The 10,133-nt window shown below is 50.0% G+C and overlaps 1 long non-coding RNA gene across 2 annotated transcripts in view; it reads right to left on the bottom strand.

Moving 5' to 3' along the window:
* LOC148109418 (uncharacterized) overlaps positions 1-9,021 on the bottom strand; it is a 34,400-nt gene extending 25,379 nt beyond the window's left edge. For both annotated transcript variants that reach the window (XR_015725706.1, XR_015725707.1), the window contains exons 1-2: positions 8,290-9,021; positions 5,760-5,989 (exon numbers count right to left, since the gene is read on the bottom strand). This is a non-coding gene — a long non-coding RNA (uncharacterized LOC148109418). The remainder of the gene's footprint in view (positions 1-5,759; positions 5,990-8,289) is intronic.
* Between the last annotated feature and the right edge of the window lie 1,112 nt (positions 9,022-10,133).

The raw sequence follows: 10,133 nt of genomic DNA on the forward strand, positions 1-10,133 counted from the left end.
TCACATCCCGCAGAAGCAGAGTGAGGAAGAACCAAAGAACCCGGCAGCATCTAATTGAGCCAACCTGGATGTCTGTAGCAGTTAGAGCCACCTCAGCCAAAGCCCCGCACCTCTGGGAGCTATCCTCACTGCATGCTATTTTAATTCATGACCAACAATGTCTTGTTGCTTAGTTGTGGAGTGGTTTGTCCATAGCCATAGATAACCAGAACAGCACCGTTTCCTTCTGGGAGGATGTTTACCGGAACAGGAAGCCAACAGAAAGCCCCAGGAAGCACACGAGTTCACACAGCTAGTAAACAGTGAGGCTGAACTGAATCTTAGGTCTCATTGGTCCAAATCGTAACTGAGGATTTTTCCATCTCAACAGACTGAGGAAGATGAAAGCAGCCAGGGCAGGAAGGTGGGAAAGGCCAAGGCAAGTAGAACGGGGCCACGGGGCCCATCATGGTGGTGGCAGGGAAAGGAGTTCAGATTTACTACAGCAGAGGCAACTGTATGTTTTTAAGTGGTGTAGTGAGGGTCGGTAAGAAAAAAATTATTATTATTATTATTATTTCCCTGGTATTATTATGTACCAGGAAAATGTTTTACTCACAGTATCTCATTTAACACTCCTGAATTTACAGATAAATGAAGGGAAAAAAATATTAACTAACAGGAAAGGGTCCTAAAGTGCTAGAGGGTTGAAATCAGGGCCTGTGACTCCACTAAACCCAAGGCTCATTCCAGAGACCACACAGGTGTTCATTTAGGAAAAGAGCAGGGCATCGTGGTAACCCTGATGGAGAGCAGATCCTGGAGTCAGCTACAGCAAAATGAAATATTAGCATCCATTTCAGGACTTCTTTCTGAAATGACAGCGTGTCCCAGGTGAGCCTGGGTGGGGCCTAGGTGTCCACCTGAGTTTACCACAGGTGGGGTTTGGTGTATCTGGCTGAAAGGGGCAGGAGATGGGGAAGTAGGATGGAGGTGAGGCATAGACACCCAGAGGAGAGAAGGGAAGAGAGAGGGATGGGAGGACGAGATGGGGTCTAAACCTCGCGTCCAGGGGCAGGTCCAACCTGGGAGATGCTTGAATGTGCTGAGGGCTCCAGATGGCTCCACCCCAGGGCAGCTAACCTGGGCAGGGCAGCAAGAGACCCTGCTCTCAGGGCTGCCACACTGCCCCCCAATGCCTCACGGAGCCCTGGCAGGACACCCCAGCAGGAGAGAAGAATGCGGCAGATGCCACAGGAAAACCAGCTTGTAAGCACCTGTGAGACATGTGGGGCTCTCCTAGGGATACCTGGGGAAGGAGGGGACTTGGACTTCAGGGAGGGCGTGTGTGTGTGTGTGTGTGTGTGTGTGTGTGTAAGCTCCAAGTTTAACTGTTAATGAGACCCCAGCTATATCCATGAGCCTGTGAGGCCTGGAGACACTAGGTCACTATGTTATTTCCATCAAAGGCTTTAGCAAAGGAAAGAAATGATGAACAGAAGGAAGAAAGAAGAGGCAAGTCAAGGGAGGGGAGAGGAGAGGAGAGGGAAGGAGAGGAAGGGAGAGGAAGGGAGGGAAAGGGCCAGAGGAAACCCTCCTGCTTGTTCAACTTAGTCATGGGCACCAAGTCCTGCCCCCCCCCCCCCCGCAAACAACTGCCCTGAGAGATTCGACTTTTCTTCCTTTCTCTCGACCAGAGCAAAAGAAGCTGTAATGAGGTTATTTATTCCTCCCAAGAAGCACTGTGGTAATAAGTCCCTTAGCTGACTGCTCTCAGGCTAAGCTACCCCACAAATATATGAAATGCCCAAACCCAGCAATCAGTACAGCTAATTGAAATGCCAACTTGAAGTTCACTAGATGAGGACTGCTGGGGTCACAGTCATTACCAGCGATTAAATGTTATGTGAAAAGATCCATGAAGAGACACAGTTTTCACAATATGCTTTAACCCTGCACCCACTGTGCGAAAAAGACCAAGAAAGTGAAACCCTGGACAAGAAGGCTGGACTGGGACCAGGACAGAGCTTGTCCTGGGGGCCGAGCAGGGGCACACAGACCTACCTCTCTCTCTCTCAAGTAAATAAATAAAATTTTTAAAAATAAATAAATAAAAAATAAAGGGCCTCCTATTGGGATGGCATACCAGACCCAGGGATCAGGTCGGGGCACCAATCATAGCTTTGCCTCTTTTTTCTCAACTGTAAAGCAGAGATAATATCCATACCTCGCAACTGCCATGAGGATCCAATTAATAAGTAGTTTAAACGCTGAGACGAAGGCCTGGCGAATAGCTATTATTCAAACATGTTCCCTGGGCACGGATGGATGGCTGAATCAGTCCAGAGGAGCAGACGGTGGTGGTCAGCCACATTCCCCCCTCAGGAGGAGACCGAGCGGAGCCTTTCATGGCTGCCTAGGTGCTCAGCGACCCTTGGGTGATCAATTGGGTGACTGTCTCCTGACTACACACTGCTCCATGTCTCTGAGTGCAGGGCACTGCTGGCGGCCACCTTCTTGCCCCCGCCCCCATTCTCGTGGCTCCCCACGTGCAGCCCACCTGCCCGCAGTGCCTCCTACCCCACCGCCCTCTGGTTTCCCTCTCTGCTTCCTCTTCCTCATAGCACCCCTGAGACAAAGGTGTCCCCCATTTCTACCCTCTGCCAGCTCCCTTCCTTCTGCCACACTGTCCCATGTGCCTGTGCCAGGCTTGCGAGGAGAGATGTTCACCTGGGTGAATTAGTAAGTGGGTAGCTCACAGCTTTATGGAGCACTCCCCATGGGCCGGGCCTTTTATTTGCATTACGTTGCTTATCCTCGCTTTACCCCTAAGAAGGTATTAGCATCTCATTTTAGAGGGGAGGAAACAGGCTACTTAGCCCTAAATCACACCGCTCATAAATTGCCAGGATTCAAACTCAGGTCTCCCTGACTCCAGAGCTCTCACTAGACTGAAGGCCCTTGAGGTCAGAAACCACGTTTACAGCTTCTGGCATCCCCATGGCACCTTGGCAGAACAAGCTGAGCACGCAGTAGGTGCCTGGTGACTGCTGAGTGCCAGGCGGACTCGGCCCCGGGGCACACACTTGCCCCAGGAGTGCCTGCCAGCCCGGGAAGGGGTTAACAGCCCCGGCAGAGGGAGCCTGGCTCCGGGCAACTATTCTAAATAATGAGCCTCTGGTATTCGTGCTAATGACATTTTTCTCTCATTGCTCAGGTTTTACTTGCCGTAGTAATGAATTAATTAGTGAATATGGGTGAGGAGCTCTTTGAAGTTGTAAAAGCCCAGAGTACAAATACTAAGAACAGGAACCACATAGACTCCATCGGAGAGCCTGTGAGGGCCCTTTAGCTCACGGGGGCTAACCACCAGCTCCCCCAGGACCCATGCAGACAGAACAAAGGAAAGGAAGAAGGGACCCCCCCCCCAGGGGTGCCTCGAATACGCCCAAACACCAGGGCAGTCTCCAGAGGCTCCCCGTCGCCTGGAGTCTGGCAGACAGTCCACCTGGGCGGCTCCTTCCCACAGAACACCATGGATCGCCCGCTGACTGTGTCGGGAATAATCTGAGGCCTCCTAGAGGCTCAGCAGGCACAGTGCCAGGCTACTGGTGTCCTAGAAGTTGTAGGACCGGTTTAACTGCTCCGACAGGGAACAGGATCCCTGCATGACCAGGCCCCCAAACCCAGGGCCTTACTACAACCATCACTGACTCATAATCTGCAGGTCAGCTGACTGAGGAGGGGCGTGGCTGGTGTGGTTCGGCCCTGCACCCTCTCATTCCCGTGATGGGATCGGCAGCTAGTGCAGGTGTGTCCTCCTCGTGGTGATGGCGGAGATGCAAGAGGGAACCCCACTCGCTCAAGCCGCCATGTGTCGCAGCTGCTAATCCACCATTGGCCAAAACAAGACCTGAGGACGAGAGGAGCCCAGAGGCAGGAAAGTGTCCCCAACCACAATGGGAGGACATTGTAAAGTTACTTAGAAAAGGAGCCGGACACAGCAAGGGGTAGGGCATTAGAAGAGTCTATCATGAGGACCGAGGGGTAGCATGGTGGTGGCAAACCATCCAGGTATTTGATAGCCATGACCAACGATCCAAAGTCCTTACCCTGCTGTTTCTGTAAGGCTCTGCGAGAGCTCGACAGTGCCTGCCCCCCGTAAGCAGGACATGAGCACTCTGGTTGATGGGTCCCAAGCACCCTATGCCCTCACTTCTGCTCCCTATCTGGCCCCTGCTGGCACTAGAGGCTGAAACCACCATCGTAAAGACACTTGATCCTTAACATTGCACGTAACACATATACATGTCATCATCTAGACCGAGGAGGCCACTATGGAGAAAAAGAAGTACTGCCCATCCAGCTGTCCCATGGGACAAATAGCTAAATAGTAATGGCAGGCAGTGGTTGACCATCCAAGCCTGGCGAAGTGCAAACATGGAAACCTCATTCCACGTAGGGACCGCCATCAATGCTGCCGTGTCACATCTCCCTCTGCACCCCATAGGGACATCCCATAGCTTTTTGGTCACTTGTAGATACTAAATATTCAGCCCAGTGCAGTGGAACACACGCGTCATGTCTAATTTGGTATTCGCACCCTCCCCTCCCCTCGCTCGGGGCTCAGCCTCTTGGCCCAAGGGACTTGGTGGGGAGGAGGAGGTAGTTTCCCCACCTCATCTGTCTCCACTCCTAGCTCCTCCAGCGGAGACAAGGGGATTACAGAGAAGAGGAGGAAAGCCTTCTTCCTGGGCAGGTGCTCTTTAGGTCACCTATGAGCTGAGTGGTTGGCACCCAGATGCTGGTTATCTCCCAAAGCACACATGGGAGAGAACCTACAGGGTCTCCTCATCACACAGCTTCCTAGTGTGGCAGAGCACTCTGGAGCAATCGCTTCCAGTCCCTCCACACCCACCTCATATCTCAGCCCGCAACCCACCCCACAGCCCGCATGGGCCGGGTACCAGCAACACAATTGTGCCAGACATCTCTGATGCCCCATCAGTTCGCCCTGGCTGTTGCTGAAGCAACAAGTGTTAGCATCTCTCTTCTGCTGCCCCAGGCATCCCCTGGTTCCGCTGGCGTCTGCTCAGCCCCTCTGGTGTAGGTACAAACTGGAAGTACAAGACCATTAACACCGCCTGGAAACTACATGACCAGTGGAAGACTAAAATGGTTTTCCATGACTCTAGGGACAATCCCAAGGCAGGATACCCCCAGGATCAAGACCCAGTTGTCCACAGCAGGAACCACCTCAAGAATGCACCCTTAGGATTGGCTTTCCCTCCCTCTATATCATTTTTCCCAGCACCTCCGCTCTTGATCTCCAGGATTACTTCCCAAAATAAATGACCTGCGTGTGAGTCCTTCTTGTAGGCTCTGCTTTGGGGGAACCCAAGATAGCATAGCAGATCATGCTCAGTGACCTTCCCCTGAAGCAACACTTGGCTTGTCATGCCAAAGGGATGAGGAAGGCTTCCCACTGCCACCCCGACTCTGGGTCCTGCCATTCCTTTCCAACACTCTTCTCTGCAGAGTCAGCAACTGTGTCTCTACCAGTGAATTCTTCTTGGAGGGAAATTCTCATTCAGACACGAAAGACATGGACAAGAGCTAAGAGGTGTAGACGAGGCATCGGTGCCCATGTCAATTACCCCAGCTTTGTAACCCAGGGAGTCGTTCAACGATGCAGGGTCCTAGAGCTAGAAGGTACCTCATTTCCACACTCCATGTCTCACATAACAAAGCCGTAGGGAAGAAGAGGGGAAATGACTTACCCAAGATGACTCGTAGGTTAGGGGCAGACACAAGCAGGACCAGAGGTCTCCTGACTCCCAGGCCAGGGCCTTTCCCACATGGCCACCACTCTCAGGGGAAGAGCATCACACTACAGTGAAACAGCAGAAACTATGAGGTTTTATACACAAATGTTTGGATCCTGGTTCTCCTTACTCGTGGTGTGATCTTGACGAAGTTATTCAACCTCTCTTGGGCACAGCTGCGTTACCTGAAAAATGGTTATGATAATGTCTTCCTCATAAGGTTGATGTGCTCAATAAGCATGTGATTGGGAGAAGTTTTACAATTATTATATAGCCTCTCAAGGCTCTGGGTTTCTTATCTAGGAACTGTTGATAAATAATACTCAATATTCATATTCCTGGACTTTGGGGATGTCACGGTAAGAATATACATATGAAATCACTTTAAGACAAAAAATACTACACATATAAAAGACATTATTATTATTATTACTTCAAAACCAAAATAATTCTATCTGCCATCATTCAAATTATCAATCTGTGATTTCTGTGTAAAATCATTGTTGCTCAGGCTTTTCATAGAGGTAGATACCATGTAGGTACCCATTTCCCTGGAGTTTCCATAGAGTAAGAAAAAGTAAAAAGATTTGCAGAACTACCTGAGGCCCTAAGAGCTGAGAATATTCTCTTGTTATTGCTCTGCCATGTTCAGAAGATTGGTACCCCCAAAATGTTCTTAAGTGGTTGATACAGATATTCCAGAATGAAAAGGGAATTATTGTCCCAGAACTGGGGAAATAGTGGGTGTTTTTAAAGAGATTTACCAAACCAAGGCAATCGAAACTAAACCTTAAGACAATGTCACCAGAACTCAGAAAATCACTGACCACAAAAGGGTCCTTTCCAGGGGAAAGTTAATAATTATCCTATATTTCCTAAAGTGCGATAAATATACCAGTGACAGTGCATAAAACAATATACATACAACAAACTATCAAGACCTGAAGCCAAGCATCCAAATATTCATTTGTGTGTACATACATGTATATGTCTATGTGTACAGACATACATATATGTCTGCATATATAAAGAGGGAAATTAAATGACTCATCCTTGCTGTTGCACGAGGCAGTGGTGATGGACCTGGGAGCCTCATCCAGGCCCTGTGTTTCCAAAGTTTATCCTCTTTCCATTCTGCCTTGTTTGCTGTCTTGAAGACCTTGGCTGTCTGGTTCTACTTAGTGACCCACAATAAAACCCTGAAACCCAAAGCCCTGTGATTTGTCCTAACAGGGAGCAAGGAAGCACAGGTTGGTTTGACCACAGTAGGTTCCTCTGCTGGGCTTGGGGGGAGAAGAAGGCACCCAAGATGAGGGGCTGCAGTGGGTGGTGGCAGCTTCTGAAGGAGAGGGAAGCTGATGGGTCCTAGGGACAGGCACGCCTCGGAGCTGGGATCTGAGTGACGAGCACTTCCTGATCTGATCAAAACTGTTCGTATGCCTTTGCCTTTGTGGGAAAGCTCCATCCTTATCAATATCATGTCTGAGAAAAAGTAACGCTGATTGCTATTGATGGCGACAGTCTACACCATCAAGGGCTCATCCCTCTAGTTGCTGTGACAGGACACCAAGACCACCTCCTGGGGCTTATTCCTGGGAACGAACAGTAAGACAGGTCAGTGGTGTCCTCAGTGACACCCAACCCATCAACCCCACCAAAATTCAGGTGAGGTGAGGACTCTTGGCCACCCCTGAAGCCTGATGCTTCCAGTTGGATCTGGAGAGCCAGACCAGGAGTTCCAAAAATGAGGAGTAGCTCCAGCAGGCCGGGGCTGGAAAGTGCTTGGGGGGGGGACATGGCGGGTCTGACGTAAGGGGTAAGAAATGGTCTTGTGAGTCCTGGCCAAACCCAACACGCTATTTCTGCCAAGGCCCTCACCAGTCCAGTCCCAGGCGTAAACCTGCACCAGCCAGTCTTGGGGGCCAACCCTCAGTTCTCTGTTATCCCCCCATCCTGAAATGGTCCAAAGGCACCCCAGCCTCCCTTCTATGGCCCCGAACTGAGGCCGGTGAAACTGGAACAGTTCTGACCAGTACTCCGAGACTTGAAAAGAATTGAACCAGACTACAGCCCGGGTCGCAGGGCTGGGAAGGGGGCAAAGAACAGCCGGGAACTCCAAAGAGACCCCCGCAACCAAAAGTTCACACTTAGAGCACCTAAGGAAGGCCAACTTGCATCTCCCAGAACTTAAAGCAAAAGGAGCATCTTTGTAATAGAGTAGTCCCCCCCCCCCCGCCCCCTTATCCACGGGGCACGTGTTCCAAGATCCCCAGCCCATGCCTGAACCTGCAGGTACTATCAAATCTTATATAGACTACGTCTTCCTATACATACACAACTACGATGAAGTTTAGTTTCTAAATTAGGCACAATAAGATTAACAACAGTAACTAACAATAAAATAGAACAATTGTAACAATCTACTGTCATAAAAGTTACGTGAATGTGGTCACTCTCTTTCAAAATCTTACTGTCCTGTACTCACCCTTACTGAGCCCGCCTGAGATGATAAAATGCCTACGTGATGAGACGGAGCGCGGGGAATGACGCAGGCACCGCCACGCAGGGCTTTCCTCTTCCGGGAGGTGGCTCACGGTGGATGATTGACACTGAGGAGAGCGAGACCTCAGGAAGGGAACCGCAGATAAGCGGGAGTAAGTACGTGAACACGAAGGACTTAATAGCACCACCTTCTGGCAAGAAGAAAAACTACAAGCAGAGGGATTTGAAAGCAGCATTAAGAGAAGCCACCACGGAGCAAGCAGCTCCGACCAGGAGAAGCTTCAGAAGTCCTATTCTAGGTCAAGGCTTTCATTTAACAAAAAGGGAAACTGAGGCCCTGAGAGGGGAGGAGACTTCTACAGGATCAAACAGATCGTCGGTGGCAGGACTGACTTGAGACTCCAAGCTTGCATTGAAGGACTTCCACATAAAGCTACAGAAAGCGACCTTGTTTCTTCAGTTATAAAGAAATAAGGGAGGGGACTTAATGCCCCCACAATCGCTGTGCCAAGTAGCCTGCCGATGTAGATTACTACTGTCCCCACTCTGCAAGGGGGGGACAAGGGTTAGCTGGCTCAAGGGTCTCTAAACTCCTGTTCAGGCGTGTTGGTGCTACAGCTCATGCTCTCTGATCGCAACACCACGTTGCTCCCGGTGGACTCAAAACTGAAGCCTGGAAGATTTCTATGGCAGCCGCCTTCCTGTACCAGTTAAGAATGCATCCACTCAATTTATCAGAAAGCCTGATGTGCACCCCTGAATTAAACAAACAGGGCTTAATCTTGCTCACCTATCAAGTAACCTGGAGGTAAGTGATTGCTGGCGTTTATTCAATAACTCGATAATGTCAAGGCGAGCAGCAAGGCTGTTCTCTTGACTTTTTGTCCGGCTTATCACTCCAAGGTTTCGTGAAGCTACTGAATACAAGGCCATACGAAGGAGGGAAGCAGCATTGCCTGCTGTACATTGCCATCTTATCAGGAAAAGCATCATGCTTCCCAGAGCACCGGGCGGATCCAGAACCCAGTGACAGAGACCCCCCACCACCACCCGCCGTCCTGCAGGATGCATCCAGCTAGGAAGATGGGGGACCCTGATACTGTCACAGGGGTTCACCACGTCTGCCATCTCATGCTGTCGCCTGAAATCTGTAATTCCCTTCAGACCTCACCTCACCTTCGACCCCATCCTCCAAATGGTTATCAAATTCTGCATTTCCTATTCAGAAGTTCCTCTCAAATCAAGTCTCTTGGTTCTGTCTCCTATATTAGGGTATCATTCAAGGTTTCATCATTGCTCCTCTGATAACTTTAAAGGTATTGGAAAGTCCCTTTGTCCTCTGGCCCCCACCTACTGCTCTATCCTTTCTCGTCTTCGCTGAAACTGCCGCTTATAAACAACCCCAGCACGCACTAATGCTATTACTGGCTTCATTCCGTCACACTCGCCGGTGCTCTGCCTCCTCGACCATAGCCTACCAGCCCCATCCCACCCCACCAAATCCTCACTCTTACTCCAGCAAATGTGTTCTCTTCTCATCCTTCAAGATGGCTTAGGTGACCTTCCTCCAGGAAGCCTTCTTTGATTCCCTGTATTGGTTATGTGACCACTGTGCTCCCACAATACTTAGTCATGAATTCCACTCTCACTTCACCACTGAGGGCTCCCAAACTCCCAGCCTCAGCCCTGTCTTCTCTGTGGGTCTAGATTTAACGGTGTCGTGACCTTCCTCTATCAATTGGGAATACATTCACTCGATTTATCAGAAAGCCTGATGTACACCCCTGAATTAAATGAACTGGGCTTAATCTTGTTCACCTATCGAGT

Source organism: Ursus americanus, chromosome 9, assembly GCF_024610735.1.
Source record: "Ursus americanus isolate L20-20 chromosome 9, mUrsAme1.1.p, whole genome shotgun sequence".
NCBI lineage: Eukaryota > Metazoa > Chordata > Mammalia > Carnivora > Ursidae > Ursus > Ursus americanus.